We start from the raw sequence: 3,998 nt of genomic DNA on the forward strand, positions 1-3,998 counted from the left end.
AAAGAGTTTGAGGTGACCTTGGGCTACGTAGCAAAACCCCAAATAACAACAAGTAGTAAAGCTGCCACCATAATTAAAAGTATTTATTCTTTAGCATATTGTTATTATTCTGTAGAAGAACACACATGTCATGGTGACTGTGTGGAAGTCAGAGCACAATTGAGACACCATGTACAACACGGATGACCACTCAACAGGGCAAACCCTGCACCCAGCCCTATACATGGCTTCTCAGGAAACCAATCACTGCTGCTTCCAGAGAGCGGTGGGTGTGCCAAGGAGAGGTTAGTCCTGCTCTAGTTTATGGCCTTTGGATAAGGACTCCTAAATTGTTACCCCTGCCTAGATGCCTGAAGGGTCCCAGGGTTGAGAACTCTATGTGAATGGATCTCTGAGTTTGAGGCCCACTTGGTCTACAGAACAAGTTCCAGGATAGCCAGGGCTAACCAGAGAAAGCCTGTGTCGAAAAACCAACACTTAAAAGAAAAAGAAACAAGGAAAAGAAATCATCTGATAGTCAATGGAAAAGCTGGGGGAAATGGTTCAGACCCTGCCCTTAAAGGTAGCAGTATGGCTTCTATGTCACGTGTATGTAATAGGTAGCAGAGAGTGTTCGGTGTTCTGACCTGTGAACATCTGAAAGATTAGTAGTCTAACACTCCCTGAATAAAGTGAACCTGAGATAGCCACCACTCTGGCACCAGGCAGGCCTGGAAGAACTCCCAGGAGGAGGAGCCAGCAGGGGACTAGGAGAGCTCCTCTGGGACCATGACAACCCTATCACAAGGGGCCACTTGGGTGGCTAGAGCAAGGTTCAAGCCCAAGATGACTGGTGCCCTGGGGCCTGGACAGGGAGCTAGCCTGAGATGACTACTAGCCCAGCACTGGACAGGACTTGGGTGGAAGGACAGACCCTGCCCGAGATGACCCCCACCTGGTACCATCTTGCATGAGTGGGTCAGAGCAATCCTGAGACGACCCCAGACACTCAGCGACCCATGGCACCACTAAAAGAAGGAAATAAGTGGCAGAGACATGGAAGAGAAAGAGAAACAGAAGGATGTGGGCACAGTGAAGAGAGGCAGAACTGGAGACTGGAGGGTAGTGAGGAACAGCCTGATGTGTGTAGCCAGTGATGGCACCAGAGACCATGGCGAGCTCCTGACCTGTGCTGCCACCAGGGGTCACATCTGGGTCTGGGGTCCTGCAGCAGCGGGGTGGGGGGGGGGTGGGTCTGTTACCACCAAAGGCCAGGTAGACATGCCTGATGTGGGCTGCCTCCTGGGGACATATTGATGTTCAAGGGCTGTGCACAACTGGCCCCAACTCTCACCTGAGCTGGCCCTGGAGGTATGAAGGGGACTGGCGGGGGGTGGGGAGTGGTGGCTGACCTCACCCTAGCCAGCTGTATTACTCCAGAGAGCAGGTCCTGCAAATTGTCAGAGTTTTGGGTGAGCTGGCTAAGGATACAAGTGTAGGAGATCTGGTCCTACCACTGGCCTCCCATCCAGTGGCAGGGATTAGACAGAGATACAATACCCTCCTTCTCCCTTGCTCCAGTGGCAGAGAGGAAATCTGGCTCTGGGGTCCGAAGAGCAGGAGAGCCGGCCCTACCCCTCACCTGATGCTGGCCCTGCACCTCCCTGGGGTAGCACAACAGAGCTGGCCCTGAATGTGGGGGTTGGGTAAGCAGGCCCTGAGGACTCGAGTACAGAAGCGCCAACCCTGCCTCTTGTCTCCTGGGTAGTGGCGAGGTGGAGGGAGAGACACCCTTCTTCCTTCCCTCATCCCTTGCCATCTAGGGCAGGTGAGAGAGCTGGCACAGGGTCATGAGAGTGGGAGAACTGTCTCTGTCCCTCACCAGCAGTCACACTCAGCAGAGTGGGCCCTGCACCTCACCTGGGCCACAGGGTAGAGCTGGCCCTGGTTGCAGGAGTGAGCCAACCCCAAGGGCATGAAAGTGGGAGAGCCTGGGAACTGAGCGGTTCAGATGCCTCTCAGGCGAACCAGAGCTTTGAATTGGCTCACCCCAATATCTACCCATCAATGAATGTTGGAATGCATGACAGGGCTGGTCCTATAGATCGGAACTAAGGGATCTCCACGGCATAGGGCAACAACAGAATATCTGAGAGGTGTCACAGTGAGGTTTCAGTATTGATAGACTAGCAGAAGCTAGAGGCCTCGTACCAGACCAAGGAATCATTTTGATGAGCATTTGCAAGCAGAGAAATGTGGTCAAAAGGGCAGGTACAATGTTGGGTACACACCGTGACACACTACAGCTCCCACAGAGGGAGCTTCTTCTCTCTGTGGGGGAGGAGGCTGCAAGGGGAGAGGGCTCGAGGGGAGGAGGAGATGAGTGGGATTGGGGTGTAAGATGTGAAATTCACAAAGAACCAATAAAAAAGTTTCAACATACGGCTTAGAAGGAAAGCAGAAGAATGGGACCAAGGCAGTGTCTCTGCTGTGGGCATCTGGCTAAAGGCCATCTCTGTAGTGCCCATCCGGACAATGATTTTACCATTGGTCATGGGCTGTAACTGGATGGTTTCGTGTCAACTTGACACAAGCTGGAGTTATCACAGAGAAAGAAGCTTCAGTTGAGGAAATGCCTCCATGAGATCCAGCTCTGAGGCATTTTCCCAATTAGTGATCAAGGGGGAAGGGCCCCTTGTGGGTGGAGCCATCCCTGGGCTGGTAGTCCTGGGTTCTATAAGAGAGCAGGCTGAGCAAGCCAGGGGAAGCAAGCCAATAAGGAACATCCCTCCATGGCCTCTGCAGCAGCTCCTGCTTCCTGACCTGTTTGAGTTCCAGTCCTGACTTCCTTTGGTGATGAACAGCAGTATGGGAGTGTAAGCTGGATAAACCCTTTCCTTCCCATCTTGCTTCTTGGTCTGATGCTTGTCCAGGAATAGAAACCCTGACCACCGAGACACTGGCCATCAAATGGAGACTCGATCAGGATCAGGAACAACTGTACACAACAAGCAGCTCCTAGTTACTCCTCTCTCCCCTCAGACTGTTGGGGGAAAGGTCCTGTTCCCAGGTCTGAGGAGCATGGGGTGAGATGGACAGCTAATGTCTAGCCTCCATTTGATTTGGTAGTGGGAAGTTGGCCCCAGTACACAGGGATGGTCTGTGGGTGGGAGAAAATGTTTCACAGGGCCCAAGTATCTATTTCAATAGATGCTTTTTCCCAGAACAGAGTTTTGTTTCCTTTTGTTTCTCTGTGTAGCCCTGGCTGGTCTAGAAATCCTTTTCCTCCTCTAAATCTGGCGCTGTCTTCCCCGTGCTGGGATAGCAGGGGCGTCCAGCTCCCCCGTGTCTGTTTTGACTCTGTACCCTCATCTTTTCTCCTTTTTTTAAAAAAAATAATTTGACATTTTTAAAAGCTCTATTAATTTATTTTATGTATATGAGTACTGTAGCTGTACAGATGGTTGTGAGCCTTCATGTGGTTGCTAAGGATTGAATTTAGGACCTCTGCTTGCCCTGGTTGGCCCCGCTTCCTCCATTACCCTTGCTCGTTCAGTCCCTGCTCATTCCGGTACAAAGATTTATTCATTATTATATAAAAGCACACTGTAGCTGTCTTCAGACACACCGGAAGAGGGTGTCAAATCTCATTACGGATGGTTGGGAGCCACCATGTGGTTGTTGGGATTTGAACTCAGGACCTTTGGGAAAGCAGTCAGTGCTCTTACCCACTGAACCATCTCTCTAGCCCTCATCTTCTCTTCTTTTGAGGGTTCCTGATGCTCTGAATGTGTCCACATCTCACCTTCTAGTCTATTTAAAGACCCTCTCTCCTACTGTAGCTACATTCTGGAGCATTAGGGGGTAAGCCTGCAACACAATAATTGCAGGAGGAAGTGCCCCATTCAGTAGACACAGAACTGTTCTAAAAAGTCACATCATCCTAACACAAAGGAAATAGCTATCTGTGTTCCCCAGCACCTCTCTACGAGCAGGGAGCCAACACAGCTGACTACTGG

At 51.1% G+C, this 3,998-nt stretch overlaps 1 pseudogene; it reads left to right on the top strand.

Annotated features, from left to right (window-relative positions):
* Window positions 1-549: 549 nt before the first annotated feature.
* Window positions 550-660, top strand: LOC127673414 (uncharacterized; annotated as a pseudogene).
* The last annotated feature ends 3,338 nt before the right edge of the window (window positions 661-3,998 follow it).

The sequence above is a fragment of the Apodemus sylvaticus genome, chromosome 22 (genome assembly GCF_947179515.1).
Source record: "Apodemus sylvaticus chromosome 22, mApoSyl1.1, whole genome shotgun sequence".
Taxonomy (NCBI): Eukaryota; Metazoa; Chordata; class Mammalia; order Rodentia; family Muridae; genus Apodemus; species Apodemus sylvaticus.